This window comes from Amblyraja radiata, chromosome 7, assembly GCF_010909765.2.
Source record: "Amblyraja radiata isolate CabotCenter1 chromosome 7, sAmbRad1.1.pri, whole genome shotgun sequence".
Taxonomy (NCBI): domain Eukaryota; kingdom Metazoa; phylum Chordata; class Chondrichthyes; order Rajiformes; family Rajidae; genus Amblyraja; species Amblyraja radiata.
Window position 1 is genome coordinate 57,436,070 of NC_045962.1, and position 17,992 is coordinate 57,454,061.

The 17,992-nt window shown below is 37.5% G+C and overlaps 1 long non-coding RNA gene across 1 annotated transcript; it reads left to right on the forward strand.

The window, feature by feature from the left end:
• Nucleotides 1–140: 140 nt before the first annotated feature.
• Nucleotides 141–14,955, forward strand: LOC116974854. Its single transcript, XR_004412465.1, has 3 exons — nucleotides 141–221; nucleotides 7,656–7,659; nucleotides 14,945–14,955. It is a non-coding gene; the product is annotated as an uncharacterized LOC116974854 (long non-coding RNA).
• Nucleotides 14,956–17,992: the final 3,037 nt, after the last annotated feature.

Genomic DNA, 17,992 nt, shown 5'->3' on the forward strand with positions numbered 1-17,992 from the left:
ACGATACACCTGGAGACATAATCAAGTGCTCAAATGCCTGGCAGCGACTCTGGAACACAGGAGAACAGCCAACAATGCCCTGCCGCCCAGAACAACCAACCCAGTTAACACAATCGCCTTTGTTCGGGGGAGGTGGGGGGGGAAACAAAGGCAATGGAAAATTCCACCAAGGACCAGGTTTGGACAGCTGGAGGCAGCCCGGGATTGGCAGATGCTGGTGGGTGTGGACTAAAGGCTTACAGTTCCATCAGAGATAGCCATCACCAACTGCCTGATTTTGTGCTCTGGTCGAACTCTCAGTGCATGGTGTATTTTGTGGAGCTCACAGTCCCTTGGGAGGATGCTGTGCAGGAAGCCTTCGAAAGAAAGAAACTGCGATATACAGAGCTTGCAGTGGAGGCCGAACAGCGGGGCTGGAGAGCTAAGATCTGCCCGGTAGAAGTTGGATGTCGAGGATTCGTGGCAACATCTACCTTAAGACTGATGAAGGACCTGGGGATCAGCGGACAAGCCCTACGCCAAGCCATCAAAGAAACATCATGGGTGGCAGAGTGGAGTAGCCAGTGGCTCTGGCTGAAGAGGAAAGACCCCATTTGGTCTCCCAAATACCCGACTAGACAGATGCAGAGGGGGGTGGTTCTGGGACGCCAGAATGCATCGCTGAGCCTACTGGAGACGTCGTGGGTTCAATCAGTGAAACGTCAATGAAAGTAGGTTCCCACTTGATAACCCCAATGACGTGTCTGTCTAGCCTTTCTCAACATCGGAGGAGCATAGGTGAGTGCAGAAGGCTCCCAGCACCATCAGGAGTAAATTGATATTTGGCACTTTGGACTTTTAACATCTAGTCCAGTGTATTTGTAAACATGTACCTCATTTAACTTCCAGTCATACCAATTGCTCGCTTTAATGAGCAGAGAGTATTTTAATCAAGAAAACTGACACCATACACCTTACCTTACCCTTCCTTATCTCTGTGTCTCCCTCTCCCCTGGCTCTCAGTCTGAAGAAGGGCTCGACCCAAAACGTCACCCATTCCGTCTATCCAGAGATGCTGCCTGTTCTCATCTTGGGGTCCAAGTGCATAACTTCCTGAAAGTGGCAACACAAGTAGATAGAGTGGTAAAGAGGCATATGATTACCTTCATTGGTCAGGCTATTGAGTATAATAGTTATGAGGTTATGATGTTAGCTCTGTTGGACCCTCGTTAGATTATTACAGGAATGATGTGGAGGCTTTGGCAAGGGCAGTGGATGTTTACAAGAACCATGCCTGGATTAAGGGGCAATAGCCATAGGCAGATGTTGGACAGACTTGGATTATTTTCTCTGGAATGCCAGAGGTTGCGGGGAGACCTGATAGAAGTATATAAAATTATGAGAAGCATAGAAAGGGTAGACAGTCAGAACCTTTTTCCCAGCATGGAAAAATCAAATACCAAAGGGCATAGCTTTAAGGTGAGAGGGTTAAAGTTTAAAGGAGATGTGTGGGGCAAGTTTTTTTACGCAGGGGGGGAGGTGAGCGCCTTGAATGTGCTGCCAGATGTGGTGGTTGAGGCAGATATGGCAGTGGCATTTAAGAAACCTTTGGACAGACACTTGGATATGCAAGGAACGGAGAGAAATAGGTTATGTGTTAGCAGATAAGAGTTGTTCAGCACAGACATTGTGGTCGGTAGGGCTTGTCCTTATGCTGTACTGCTCGTGTTCAATTTTCTATTCCAGCTTGATTCTTTCTAAAGGCGTAGTTGCTGCCTCAGTTTATTTGTAATATTTCTAAAACTCTATAATTACAAACATAATTCTAATCTCTCCTTGTAGACAAAAGAAACTGCAGATAGATGATGGTTTACAAATAAACACTGCTGAATAAGGGGTCAGGTGATTGAAAGAGCAAGAGAAATGTTTATATAATATAATAAAGCATAACCAAAGAAAGATTTCCAAAGGAGAGGAAATGATAACAAAGCAAAAAGCATTTAGAACAAGATTTCTAGACTGTAAGATCACTGCAATGTCTGAAAGATTTACAACTAAAGTTAAAACAGAAGAGGGGAGTGAAATAAAAATTGACCAGAACTTAGTAGCAGATACTAAATACTGCCACATAGGACTGGAGCAGATTTGAAAAGTCAAGAGGTTAGAACCATAAAAATAGTTTTTAAAAAAGAGGATTTCAAACTGTGTGGTAAATTATGGGGGCAAGGAATGATAGGATATGAAACTCAACCAGAAATAAAGAATGAGAGATCAGATTATGGAAAGGTTGGAGTTGTGGTAAAGTGCAGCTCTGCCAATTGAGATTGTATTAAAACTGAAGGAATATTGTGGGTGACACTTAATCAGTGTAATTGGAATGAAGTTGGGAAATAAGTTGGGTGTTATTCCCAAAATAGAACTTTGTAGGTTTTGGGATAGAGCAGATGTAGGATTGGGCGTTCAGACAAGAAATTCCCAACCAACAGATGGAGAGGGGAGAGATTCAGAACATGATAAACTCTATTTTGATTCACAGCCAAGGAACATGATTTTAAGCTTGCAAGAAGTAAGTTAAATATAATATTGAATTAAACAGACCTGTCCAACTGTAGAGCCAAGAAATAGGAAAAACTATGGAAAAAAATTGGGGTGGCATAGCAGTAGAGTTGCTGCCTTACAGAGCCAGAGACTCGGATTCGATCCTGACTACAGGTGCTGTCTGTACGGAGTTTGTACTTTCTCCCTGTGAATGCGTCCGTTTTCTCTGGGTTCAAGTTCAAGTTCAAGTGAGTTTATTGTCATGTGTCCCTGTATAGGACAATGACATTCTTGCTTTGCTTCAGCACACAGAACATAGTAGGCATTTACTACAAAACAGATAAGTGTGTCCATATACCATATTATAAATATATACACATGAATAAATAAACTGATAAAGTGCAAATAACAGAAAATGGGTTATTAATAATCAGAGTTTTGTCCGAGCCAGGTTTAATAGCCTGATGGCTGTGGGGAAGTAGCTATTCCTGAACCTGGTTGTTGCAGTCTTCAGGCTCCTGTACCTTCTACCTGAAGGTAGCAGGGAGATGAGTGTGTGGCCAGGATGGTGTGGGTCTTTGATGATGCTGCCAGCCTTTTTGAGGCAGCGACTGCGATAAATCCCCTCGATGGAAGGAAGGTCAGAGCCGATGATGGACTGGGCAGTGTTTACTACTTTTTGTAGTCTTTTCCTCTCCAGGGCGCTCAAATTGCCGAACCAAGCCACGATGCAACCAGTCAGCATGCTCTCTACTGTGCACCTGTAGAAGTTAGAGAGAGTCTTCCTTGACAAACTGACTCTCCGTAATCTTCTCAGGAAGTAGAGGCGCTGATGAGCTTTCTTGATAATTGCATTAGTGTTCTCGGACCAGGAAAGATCTTCAGAGATGTGCACGCCCAGGAATTTGAAGCTCTTGACCCTTTCAACCATCGACCCGTTTATATAGATGGGGCTGTGGGTCCCCCTCCTACTCCTTCCAAAGTCCACAATCAGCTCCTTGGTTTTGCTGGTGTTGAGGGCCAGGTTATTGCACTGGCACCATATGGACAGTTGCTCGATCTCTCTTCTGTACTCTGACTCATCCCCATCAGTGATACGTCCCACAACAGTGGTGTCGTCAGCGAACTTGATGATGGAGTTCACACTGTGACTGGCTACGCAGTCATGAGTATAGAGTGAGTACAGCAGGGGGCTGAGCACGCAGCCTTGAGGTGCTCCCATGCTGATTGTTATCGAGGCTGACACATTTCCACCAATACGAACAGACTGTGGTCTGTGAATGAGGAAGTCGAGGATCCAATTGCAGAGGGATGCGCAGAGAACCAGTTCTGCGAGTTTGGTAACCAGCTTGGAGGGGATGATTGTGTTGAATGCCAAGCTGTAATCGATGAATAACAGCCTGACATATGAGTTTTTGTTGTCCAAGTGGTCCAGAGCGGAGTGGAGGGCCAGCGAGATCGCATCCACCGTTGATCTGTTGTGGCGGTAAGCGAACTGCAGTGGGTCCAGGTTTTTGTCGAGGTAGGAGTTGATTTGCTCCATGATCAACCTCTCAAAGCACTTCATCACCACCGGCGTTAGTGCCACTGGTCGATAGTCATTGAGGCACGTCACCTTACTCTTCTTGGGCACTGGTATAATTGATGCCCTCTTAAAGCAGGTGGGGACCTCAGACCTCAGAAGTGAGAGATTGAAAATGTCCGTAAAAACTCCAGCCGGTTGGTCCGCACAGGTTTTTAGAACACGACCGGGTATACCATCAGGTCCAGGTGCTTTTCGGGTGCTTCAGTTTCCTCCCACACTCCAAAGACGTACATGTTTGACGGTTAATTTGCGGGATAACATTGTAAATTGTCCTTCGTGTATAGGATAGTGTTAGTACATGGGGTGATCGCTGGTCAGCACAAACTCGGTGGGCCAAAGAGCCTGTTTTCCACTCTATATCTCTAAAGTCTAAAGAAGAGAAGGTTTTGGAGGGAAGGGACAAGTGAACCAAAGAGTTGAGGAGGGAGTGAATTCTACAGAAAGTGAAAGGGGACAGGGATGGGAAGATGTGACTGGTGGTGGGATCACATTGAAGGTGACAGAAATGTCAGGGAATGATGTGGTGGATGCGGAGGCTGGTGTGGTTAAAGGTACAAACTAGGGAATCTTTGTTCCCTAGTAAAGAGAGAGCAGAACTACGGGACACAGAGGAGATGCGAGTAATGAAACTAACCTTTCCGTTCTCTCCAAAGTACAGGAATAATTTGTTGTCATGCAACTTCACTCCCATCTTTCTTAGCATCCCAGAATTTCAAATCTAAATTCTTCAATGGAACATCATTAATCAAATGTATAACCTAATTTACATATTTCAGATGTGCAGTGAGCAGCAGAAATGTCTGATACTGGAATCTTGCTCAATTGAAAAAATACTGCTTCAGGCTTTACACAATTACAGCAGCTGAGAGTTGTTCATTCCTCAAAGGTGTTTTGCAACACACATGTTTGTTACATAGATGTTCTGAATGATCTGCTATGCGGCACTTTCTGATACATTTTATGGACCTGGTCTTCAGGTGGTTAAAGGACAGGAGGAATGGCTGAAGAAACTTCAAATCACCAGCAATGATGCTTTTACCTGGATAGGATCACTGCCGTAAAATAATCAGTCAGCCATTCAGGAAAGAGATATGACGACATTTCATTCCCTTGAGGACAATGAAAATGTGAAATCTTGTATCCAAGAGGGGGAAGGAGGGTGAGTGGGGGAGGGAGAGAGATCCAAAGATTTTTGTTTAATTTGAAAGGTATCAAAGGATGGGTTTGTAGTGCAGAAAATGGTGCTGAAGTAAAATATTAGCAATGACCTTAATGACCAGGAATGAAGTGCTAAATGGCTAAATCCAACTTCTACTTCTTGTTGTTAGGCCAGTTTATGTCCTCATAAAGTTGACATAGAAAGTGGAGCCGGCACACCTTCTAGGAATGATGTCTCCGAGTTACAGTAATGAATCCTTTCACCTAATAAAATGTTGGCATCAATACCCATGGAAATAAAGCCAGCTTTTGCACCCTTTCTTTGGTTGAAAGAGTTCCCTCATTCTTGGCCTTATCTGCAATAAACCATAAACACCTAACTTTGCTTGGTGTGTGCAACTGTCAACCATTCCATTATGGGCTGGATGTAGACGTTTGGGTTTTACTTCCCTCATGTTATCCAAAGGATTTTTCAATGTTTTTATTTTTTAAGAAGTAAAACAACCCATAACAGATGTCTGGTGACAAATGATGGACCCGCAAAACTGAGTACAGATATCCCCTCTGGGAAGGAGCTTTATAGATCTTGAGAAGGGACCATCAAAGATGCTGGAGACAGGAAGCAGGAGTGTATGGTCCAACTGAGGGTTCATTGGGACATTTTGAATTTAAATTTGGAAAACACAAGAGCTTTTTTTTCTTAGAACGATCCCCAGAGATTCCAATGGAATACATTTGGAAAATATTCCAAATAATAACTGTTAACAGTTGAACTTAACATTAGTGAAATATACTAGGCTTAAAATGCATTCTTTTCTGCAAAACATATTTTCAATCTATAATAACAATGCATCATAATTCTGTTAAATGTTTTCCATTGATCACTTAAGGAATAATTGACAAAAGTTATGATTATTTAATATTCCAATATCTCTCTGTGGCCCATGTTTTGATTTATTTTGTTACATACCTTTAATTTCCTTTTTCTATTATATGGCACGGATCAATTATTAGCAAACTATTTGTAGATTTCCACATTTATGGTTTAGTGTCAAACCCCAAGAGTATATCAAGTTTTGATGTGTTGGCTTCCTAGTCAATATCATAATCTGCTGTTTGCCTTTTTTCACAATATCCTTTAAACCTATCATGTCAACTATATTAATCAAATTGAATGAAAACTTTCAATCTTACTTCATCCATCATGTTAATCAAAATCAAACAATCATTTTGTTCAGTCTACTTTTAATTACCTTGTTTACCGAGGACTGCTAAGCTGTTGGGTCTAATTAGCCTACAATTATTTTGTTATTATTGCATGTAATTATCTTTTCTGTCAAACGAATTCAGCTGACCAGAGTAATAAAACTGTCTGCCCTGCTTCCAAACCCATTCTCTGCAGCCAACAAAAATCTTTTCCTTAGAGAACAAGAGATTGACACAGACTGCAGGTACGACTCAAGAGGCCTTTTCCTCAATAATGCTGCTATCCACATTACAGTAAAGGGCAAATAACCTTGACACAATGTGAAACAGATGTTATACATCTGTTAATATGATACATTTAGCATCCTTATTTTTCTCATGTAGACAATTATCTAAAACAACAAGAGTGAGTATAGATCAGTGGTTCCCAACCTTTTTTTGGCCATGCCCCACCTAATCACCTCTAAAATCCTGATGCCCCCCCCCCCCATGTGGTGATATATAATTCTTATCATTTAAAAAGTGAACTCCGTTTCAGCTGAAGAAGCTTAAAACGCCAATACCTTGGTTTAAACAAGCTCCAAAAAATTAAAATCGAAAATTTGGACCCAGACCTCCTCAGTCGCGCTCAATTGCCCTCCTTAAAAATCAAATTGCCCCCCTGTGGGGCGTACGCCCCACGTTGGGAACCACTGGATAGATCATGGTGGAAAAGGCATTAATCCTATTGGTACATAATGTAAATATTGTTATCCATAGAATTGTAATCATTATGATCTATATTCAACATGGATAGTCAGCATATATTTGACTGTATTAGCTATGAATCATGCAATGGAAAAATTAAAAAATACAAAATCAGAACATATAGTCAGTGTTTATTTATAGGAAAGAAATCTTACAGTATATTTCTTGGAATATGCACAAGAAGCTCTGCATCTTCAGTGCCTTTGTCACTGCCATATCAATTGATCTTGTGTTAGGAATACATTGCCAAAACTACAATGATAAAATTTACTTCATAATGGTAAAAATTAAAACAAAATCAAATCATACTTTGTAAATAATTTAAATCAGGCTGTAATTTGATTTAGTGAAATTATTATGCTTTCATAATTAGCCTTGCGGCTTCAGTTTAACACAAAATTTCAACGAAAACTCAAGATTGAATCATATGAATCACAGCCAGACATGTATTAATCAATGTAGTTTATTTGATGTGTTTATAATTTTGCACATCATATATGTATATAGATGTGATCTCATTTATAAACATAAATTGTTATTGGCTATAATAGAACCTAATTTTAATCAAATTGTTTGTTATAGCATGAATAAATATGCAGCCACTGGTAGATGAATTACTTACAAGAAAATATATACCAGATGTTACTTCCTACAAATATCTTAAATGTGAAAATGAAAGCCACATGTAATCTATTAGCAACTATTTTAATGAAATTGTGTGACTTCTTACAGGCAGTAAAAGCACCATACGATAAATTTCAATTATCCTTATCAGGTTCCAGAATGGAATGAGCATGTCAAAACTGTGCATCAGAGAGCTAGGAGTGTATCTCCTTTCTGACACAGCACTTGAAAATGGTTTACCCTATAACCCAGTCATGCCCTCTGAGATTGTAAGCATAATCCAATGGCTGTCTCTGCAGATATCATTTAAAATATTCACAGCATGATTTGTAGTTAAGCAGAATATTTTGGAGTCTGATATCCCGCATCTGGCTTTAGCTATAAGTAGTGCATTTCAATGCAAATATTGCCATCTAGTGAGCAGTTATTGGCTGCTCAGCTTCATTTTTTTTTGTTCGTCACACCTAATATTGAAGTAGCATTGAGAGTTACCCTCACCTACTTTGGTAAATTAATGCATGTGACATCACAGTATTTGCTTTTTTAGGACATTAAAATAAATGTTTTAAAGCCTTTGAAAAAAATACAGGGACAAGTACAGATTTTTTGTGATGAACATAATTAGGAGCAGGAAAAGGCCACTTAATGCTCAAGCCTGTTCTGTCATTCAATAAAATTACATTTGAGTGTAACCTCCTGTCCATTCCTGAAAACAGCTCCTCACTCCTACTATGATGTAGATGTTTGTCTATATCTTGATAATAGTCAAGGACGTTCCTTTGTTGTCTGAGGAAGAATGTTTTAGACTCGTAAACATCCTAGGGAAAAGTTTATGCCACCTTGTTGTCTTAAAAAGACAATTCCTTTTTAATAAAAGCCAATTCCCAGTTCCAGATTTTTCCAAGTGGAAACATCCTCTCCATTTCAACCATGTCAAAAGCCTTGTGGACATTGGACTTTGTCTATGAAACAGATGTGCAACAATGCTGAAAACAATACTATAGAATCATACATATATTCCTAAATTTTAAATACTCTTTTTAAATTCATCAATGCTGTCTACTTTACTTTTCACCGTTTGAGTGATTCCCTTAATTTCTTAATGTTGCATGGAATAAAAAGAATCCGCTGAATCCATCCAACTAGGATGGTAAGGACCTCGGAATGCAATGGAGTATTTTTGTCCACATAGCAATTCTACTTGCAAACTTGATCGTCTTGTTTCTCCATAGAAAAAGAACACACAAACAAAATCACTTTCTGTCTGAAGCTGCTTGATTGCCCCCTACTATTCTTGGCTGGATTTGATTAGGTTACAGAAAATGTTGTTAATTGGTTTGTTGTGAAATAGCTTAACTCTGCTGCTACCTTCTCATTTGGTGTTCATCTTGAAAGTAGCCCTGGATTTTAACTTCAGTAGGTTGATATAATGCGAACAGAAAACAGCACAGTTATAACATCTATGGCTGGTTAATTAACTTCAGTAAATCAATTAAAGTAGATGAACGAGGCCAAGTTTTGGTCCTCGATCTAGAGCAGTGATTAAATTCCAAGTAATATAATGAATTATTTACTGAATAAAATTGCACTTTATGACCTTAAAGAGGAGTATCTTCAACAGTAGAGAAAAAGAAATATATATTAAATACTAGGGCACAGAGGAGGTCATTCAATCCATAGGGTCCATGCGAGCAAAACATTCTTATCCGCTTATTCCCTTCTTATTTCCCTGGGGATAGCTACTTTATTCTCTCATATGCCCATCATGTTCCCTTTGATAGCTCTTAGGGCTAAAGGAATCGAGGGATATGGGGAAAAAGCAGGAACGGGGTACTGATTTTAAATGATCAGCCATGATCATGTTGAATGGCAGTGCTGGCTCGAAGGGCCGAATTGCCTATTTTTCCATGTTTCTATGATGCTTTTAATACTTACAAGAGCCTATTAGCACCTCTTTGGGATGTGGAAGAAAAGCATAGGGTGGTCACATGGAGAATGTGTTAGCTTCATATGAACAGCACATAAGGTCCAAATCTAAGCTGGGTCACTGGAACTGCATTAGAGCAGCACTAAATGATGCTGCACCAATCTGCCATCTTGACATAACAAAGTCCTCTTTTCCCTTTTGCTAGTATCTAATCTGGTTTCACATACTGTAAGGGCGGCACGGTGGCACAGCAGTAGAGTTGCTGCCTTACAGCGCTAGTGATCCTGACTATGGATGCTGTCCGTACGGAGTTTGTATATTCCGCCCATGAGCACATGGGTGTTCTCCAAAGACGTACAGGCGTATTTTTCAACATTCTGAAAAATGCCCGCGAGTAAAAAAAGGTCGCCATGGAAAATTTTTTTTTTTTTTACTCATAGGTTTAGTCGAAGTAGGTCGTAGTAGGTCGGCATGTTCTTCGTAGGTAATCAAGGGTAGTCGAAGGTAATCAGAGGTAGTTGTAGATAGTCCAACATAGTCAAAGGGAGGTCGAAGGAGGTCATCTTCACTCTCCACTATTCGGTGTCCAATTTTCCCGAAGTTAGTCTTCAACATAGTCGAAGGAGGTTGAAGGAGGTCTTCTACATAGTCAAAGGAGTTCTTCAACATGACACTTTTTCAAACTCTCCTAAACTCTTCTAAACTCGCCAATTAGGTCGCTGCAGTGGGACAGGCCCTTAAGACAGCAGTTTGAAATGATGCAATGTCTCTGATATTCAGAAACATTCAAAAATTAATCAAATTATGAAAAAAATAAAGACAATAGTTAATCAAAATAATCAAGATACCTAGTAACATTAAACAAATAAAAACATTTTAAAAAACAAACTAAATCTAAAAATGCTATACTTGACTTCCCATATGAATGGAAGAGAACACCTTTGCTGGGTCAACTAGAGGTTGTCCAACTCCTGCACTGGGGAATTCCGCATCTTGCTCCCTTGCTTAGCTTAATAAGGACTCTAATATTGGAGTAAAATGATCAAGTCACTGCACAGAAACTTCAGGAAGTCTAGGACTTCCAAATTTGCACAAGCATGCTTATAAATCCTAAACTTGTCAATTGTACAAATAAATCAGTTATGTTTGGGTTCTACTGGCAATTCCCAGCAATATCCATCTCATTATATTGCACATAGCTTGATTTAACATTTTTAGTATGTTGTCCAGCCTAGCATGGTCAATCACATCATTGCTAATCCAGTATCCATTATGTTTTATCAAAGGACTTTCTTGACATCTAATCAATGCAGAACTTTTATACATTGCACTTTTTTTTAATTTTCACATATATATGGCATATGTTTAACTAACAATTCAGTCCATGAATTAAGAACTAATAATTTAAAAATCCATTTTATTTAAATTATTTTGAGAGTTTCAGAATTTTCTACTATTTTGTACTATTATATTGCTATTGGAATTCTAACTTTATCTGATTTTCTACTTTTTGTAGAAAATTAGATAAAGTTGGAATTCCAATAGCAATATAATCAAAAGTAGCATAGTCCACCTTATATGTTGTATATGATAGAAATTATTATTTACTTAAACTATAAAATTGGCACACTTGTTCAATAACATGGTAAACCAGGTGGGGGAGATGGTTTAGTCGCCGACTATCCGACCATGGAGCAGGTAGCACGGGATTACATGGTACCCATGGCGGGGGGAACTGCCCCCGACCTGACCACTCCAGGCTAATTATGATAAGACTTCTATATAATGTTATGAATCATCTTACTTAAAAATGGGTAATAGAATTATTTTGCGATTTCAACTATGTTTCTGCTTTCTCAATTAAATTCAGCGTGAGATCAAACACAGAATATTTGAAAACTGTTTGTTCTAATGTATTTTCTGATTTTATAATTATCTATTAATTTGTTTATATTGGTTGTTCATATCCCTAAAAGAAAATAGTTTGTATATACAAATTTAAGACCCATGTACCTGAAGTCACTCAGTGCACCCTCCAACTCAGTGACACATAGAGCACAACAGCTAATAGTAGGATGTGTGAGTGCACATGTATCTCATTCATCATTCTGTTTAGGCCAATATAAGGGTCTTTTTATCAGCACTATTTGTACCAATGTCATTACCTTTGGTATAAATCTTCTGTCAAAGGCTCCAGCAGAGGCAATGTTGTTGTCCCATTAGTGGCTGTGATCTGAAATAATCGCTAACTGACCTCTGGATATCTGTAATTAACTTTTGGCCTGCTTCACACAGTCACTGACAAAGTCAAATGATGCATTTCCACATGTGTATTCTCCACAGGGAGTCCACTTAATAGATCAAATGTATGTTCTTAATGAAATACAAATAATATATCATACTGTCTGTCCGTTTCTAACCTGAATGTATATGGAGTCTTGCTTTATATCCTATTCAAATTTAAAAAGCTAAATGTGAAAATCGGCATTACTACAATGTATATATTCTACGCAATACAGGAATGCATTATATATGAATTAATTAATCTAAGAGTGATCAAAAAAAGCTATTTTGATAAAGTGTTGTTCAATTATTTATGCAAGCTAACACATGGTTTTATAGTTTCTTCCGGACCAAACTAACCATTCATTTATTTGGTTTTAGAAGCTCTATTTCCTAATCTATAGTACCTTGAGCAGAAGGAAAGTGTGTTTCCTTGCCCATCTTCTCCAGGCAAGAACAAAAAGGTATTAAATGTTTGCCTTGCCAGTCATCATGAGAACATTTTAAGACAACAAATGTAATTCGCTGTTTATAATTTTAATTTAATTATTTATTTTTTATTTTTAAGATAAACAGAATATTCATGCCTCTTTGTTTTCCTTTGTGACCTCTAATGTGAAGTAAAGCTATTAGTCTTTGGCTTTGACTAAAATAGACCATTGATCACATTTATTAACTCTCCAGATCATGTTTTAATGCTGTGACAAAACAATTAGATTATTTTCAATACTGTGCTTTAAGAAAATCATTCACTTAAACATCTTGGAGATGACTTTAATAAACAGTCGTGTTCAAAAATACCAAGTAACTGAGTAAATCAGTAAACATATTGAAGTTATGAAACAAATACAAAATAGATGCGTTCAGAAATGATTTTTTGTTCTTTTTTTCATTATATATTCAATGTCGCTCATCCTTCTGGATAAACAGCACGGACTGAAAATCTGCTCTCTGGTTTCTTTTTTTTAAGCCAATTATTGACAAGTGTTTGAAAGTGACCTGGAATGACTGGCTCTGATTATTATTCTTTTCTCCAGAGAAGAAACTCTCCCCCACTTGGCACCTCTGTGCAGCAGCACAGAACTCAATGTGTGGATAATTGCAAACATTAACCTCCATTTTATCTTTAATGGTGCAGAATTAGACCCTCCCCCACACATTGAACTACCGACAATATAACCTTCTTTGAATTAAGGAAGCATTGAAATATGATATACTGCTTTGGCTGCAACTTCCTGATTACCTGATTGAATAAAAATGGTGACGTATATTGTTGCTCACTGGAGGTTAATCTATCCTTTATAACACACAAAATCAACTACATTAACAGACAGAAAGACCAATTACCACAGAGATCCAATATTACATTGTAACTAGCTATCCATTTCAAGATCATATCACAATTCTGTAGAAAAAAATGTCACTGTATTAGAATTTAAATGTTTAAATTATATAACATTTTTATCATTTGAATAAGAATAATGATCAATTAGCCAATAATGTATCCAGGTAGTGATAGAACAAGCCCAACTTCATAATTTTGTGAACAATGAACAGATATCTAACATGATTATTTTTTATAGTTGGCAAAAGGTTCAATGTCTTAATGACTGCAAGGTACCATACAATGCATCATTGGCATAAGCATACACAATGGAAGTTCACTATTATGTCATGCAACATCAATATTTTCCATTACATTTTTTAAAGATTTATCATACCCTGTATGCAAAATCTGATGGATTGGGAAAAAATTATTGCACCTACATGTCAAACTGCCTGACTGATACATAGAACTTTAATGAAGCCTTACAGCTTCCATTACCTTTGCAGGCAATCAGGAGACTGGCTGCACATTCTGTCACTGCTAATCAGATTCCATCTTTTTAAAGTGAGATGCAGTTATCAATGAGGTGAGTTCTAATATTCAGATTGGAACAGACGATAAATCATTTCTACATAATTAGTGTACAGCAAGGTTACAGCTGACATGAATTTTTATCTTAATTATGGAATAAATTTGTTCCATTAATTTAATTTAGTTTGCATGAATGAGTAGATGCTTAACAAAGTTAATCTTACATCTGTCATTATGAGATTAGAGAGCTTCATTCTAAAAATGTGGAAACAGATACTTCATCATCCAAGATTCTTGCTGCTTAGGGTGGGAACTGGGAAGGTTTTACAATTTGCCTTTGCCACAAATCACTGCTATAAATGGTACTTAATTTGTAGTGTGCTTAATACTGACTCACTAATACATTATCATTCATTATGAACAAGTGAATAAATGTCTAAGCTTTGAAGTCATAGCATGATTATTTAAATATCGAGTTAATGATACATCAAAACTGTAGTTAACTAAATTTGTAGTAATGATTGCTTAGCTGCCACATTGCTGTATATCATTATTTACCTCAGAAATATCACATGAAAATCTCTGGGACATTTTAATGTGAACATGGAAAATTGTAAAAGATCATGGGTAATTTTGAATGAAATGGATCCATTAAATTGGACTGTTACATAAGTGGCTAATCAGTTTACAATTTTTCATGTACATTCAAAGCAATGATTCTGATAGCGTTATCATATGTTAGTAACATCATATTACATTGGAATATGTTGACATTTTTTGTTGAAATTCAATCTGACAGCAGTGGTTCTGCCATGTATTGAGAAAAATACTCACGTTAAAGACAGAGTAACAAAATATTCAAACACTAATAAAGGGGTAATAATAAAATAGTTAAAATCCATCCTTCAGATTTATCAGCAAATGGTTCATATATTATGGTGGCTAACACACCAGATTGCGAAATAAATTAGATTTTTATCATGCAAATATAGAAAGATGTTGCATTATGGGATGTTTTCTCGAGTTATCTCAGTGAGAGGTACCAACGATAATATGAGCCAAGTTATTGGTGCAATAATAGAAGGAAGCTAGGAGGTAATTATGAACCTTACACTCACCATTTGCAATCAACCAGAAGCAAAATCTCAACACTTTCCATAAGTACCATAATGGATCCAAAGTGCTGGAGATATGAGTTTGCAGAATATTATTTATTAAATATATTCATTATTTATTAACATTTGTCAATTATCCTATAGATGGGAACTGTCTTCTCGAAATACTCCAGTCTGCGGGGTATAGGTATTCCCAGGATGTTATAGTAGGATGCTACAGGATTTGACCCACAATGATAATAGAATAGCAATATATTAGCCTAGGAGAGTGTACATGTTGTAGGAGCACACAATGGTGGCAATGATCTCATGTGTCAGATGCCCTTGTCCATCTAGGCAGTGGACAAGATGTGTTTGGGAGGTGCTGTGGGAAGAATTTTGGAACATTTTGCAATGACTGCAGTTATCAGGACACATTGCATTATAAAAATGTGTGTATATGAGAATATAGCTTTCTTGTTTTATGAAGTTAATTATGTGATTGAATTTTACTTAATATGGACTTTTTAAGTAATAATATACAGAGAACATTTTAAATAATAAAAAAAAGTGTTCCAATCAATATCATATCAATAATAACATGTAGGAGTTAGATTTGTTTTAGACTGGACAGATCTGTTTCTGCCACCTCAACTAAATAATTTTAAATTAAATAATTTCTTCAGGGTATTGAACAAACCAGGTATTGAACGTGTTATTCCTATCTCTGATGGAAGTGAATTGTGTAAGTGAATTTCCAGGACATTGGGCGAGAGTTTTATCTTCACCCCCTGGGAAATAATTTAGTGGAGCAGATTTTCTGTTTGTTCATTCCAAAGGGGCGAACATCAGTTGGGTTGGTATAAAGTACAGCCAAGATTACGATCCAATTGTGTGGATGAATATCTATCCCACTATCTCGAAGTACAGAAGTTCAGATAATTACGATAATTTAAAAAATATATATATTCTTAAATACAAAAAATAAAGCAACTTCTCTGCCTGCAGTAAAATATAGAGAAGTGCTTGCTGGTTCAAACCAGAGAATCCCTGCATTTCATTCCTATTTATTCCCCCTTCAAGTATTGCTCCAATCGCATTGTCACAACACTTCTTGGCAAATTACATTTCTATTTGTCAAGATTCACCTCAAATGTGTTAACAATTTGGCTTTTACCCTAGATAATGCTGCAGTGGTAAATAGTTACTATCTTAAAATTATAAAATATAAATCCAAACATTGTAAATATATGGGTGTATATCGGCATAAAAATCCAAAACAAGAAAACAGCTTTCTTCAAATAATGTAAAATAAAGAGGAAACAGAAAACAGATAACCAAAGACAAAGGAAATTAAACTATCTTAGCTATTGTGTATATTATTACCATAAACATACTTTTAAATATATTTATGACAACTGGGTCCATGGTAAACAAAGGAAGTTCTTCCCAACATGAATTTACTTATGTTTTGGAAAGAAACCTTCTAATTATTATTAAAATCAGTTCTTTATGACATCTTTCATATTGGTACGTCCTCTATCTGCAATTCAACATCAGATGAAATCAAATAATTGCATTCCTGCCACATCCAGTCATGAATGATGATGGTCAATTAAATAGTTAATAGAAGGAGCTAGTGTAACCCACTATGAGAAATTATGTTATGAAGTTATGATAAATATTTAATAGAAGAGTTCTATTAAATTCTGTTAATAATTTTACAAGTAAATATTGATTGACCCAATCTGCTCTCAGAAGCCAACAAGACTCGGGTCTGATCGGTACATGGTTGTAGACTTCTTGGAGAGGAGATGGTCGCCACCACCTTTACTTTCTGGGTTGTCTTTGAAATAAAGATACATTGTTTTTGTTTTGATAAAGAGAAATAGCAGAAATGTTAGCGAACACAGTCTAGGCAATTTGCAAAAAATCTGTCAGTATTTTATAAACATTCTGAAATACTGTCACTTATATGACATCCAAACACCAATCGGAACCTGTGGCCTCTCCCTTTCTTACCTGAAACACATTCATATCTTTGTCTTCATACAAATCTCCTAGAAATTATGATATTAATTCATCATCCTTGTATTTCTTTCCCTCTTTATGTCCCACACTTGACTTTCCATTCATAAATAACTATTCACATTCCATTTTGCTCCATCTCAGCTCTCTGCAACCTATGCATTTTCCCCCTGTGCATTTTCATTTCCGTTTTTACGATCAACTTTATTAACTGTTACATTCCTTTTCATGGGATTAAACAACACATTATGATGGAGAAAAAGATCATGAATAATTCCTTACAGTCTACCCCTTATCTAAACAAGAAAAGTATGATGGAGATTGATGGCTTGGGAATGGTTACAGTATCATTGCAGATAAAGCTGACAGCCGATCTGAGCACAGTATCTGGATATTAGTTGCAACCATTCATCCACTGCAGCCAACACCTAGCCAATTGGAGGTTGCATTTTTTAAATATCCTAAATCTAGCCCCTTTTCCTCGTTGGTCTTGGTCATTTCAGTACTTTGATACTCCAAAAGAAAATGATGAGGCCTCTTGAGTAGTAATAGTACTTGAGGAGTTTTGCATATTTCTCCTTCAATGGTTCAATGCTGCTTAATTTGCACCGGTCCGCCGCACCTTCACAGATTCCGATTTAATATCCAGCATGTGTCAGCAATTGTAATAACCTGATGCTCTGGAAATAGCCAATAGGTATAAGCAGCAGCTGACAGACACCATTGTATAGAGATGACGAGAAGTGTGTTCAGCTCTGGCTGAACAACTTCTAATCTTGTGTGTGGACCCGAAGAAGCAGCAGCTGGACCCTTTTACACTTGAACGTTATCTGTGTGTGTCTGCTTGGACTCAAAGTTTCAGCAAATGCATGAGCGTACAGTTTTGGAAGTAATTCCTTTTCCAGAGCATTTTCTCCTGGCTGATTTGGATTTTGGAAAGGACTGGAACTAATGAAGGAAAACAA